A 312-nucleotide genomic window follows, 5' to 3' on the forward strand; every position below is an offset into this window, starting at 1 on the left:
AGATTGTGACTCAGCTTTGCTAGAGTCCCCAATTAGAGGTGTCCAGGGTTCTTAAGCACACTCTTTTTGCCTTAGATCACAACTTTATTTCCTTCTTTCTCTTTCTCTTCTTTTTTTTTCGAATTTTTTTTGTATCCACTGCTTTTTCTTGCTTCAAGAATCAATTAGATGATTTTTCAGATCCTCAATAACAGTTCTCTTTTTCCTCATTCTTTCAAGAGCCAACAATTTCTAACATTCTCAAAACAACAAATTCAAGAGACATATGCACTATTCAAGCATTCATTCAGAAAACAAAAATTATTGTCACCA

Source organism: Arachis duranensis, chromosome 2 (assembly GCF_000817695.3).
Source record: "Arachis duranensis cultivar V14167 chromosome 2, aradu.V14167.gnm2.J7QH, whole genome shotgun sequence".
NCBI classification, from domain to species: domain Eukaryota; kingdom Viridiplantae; phylum Streptophyta; class Magnoliopsida; order Fabales; family Fabaceae; genus Arachis; species Arachis duranensis.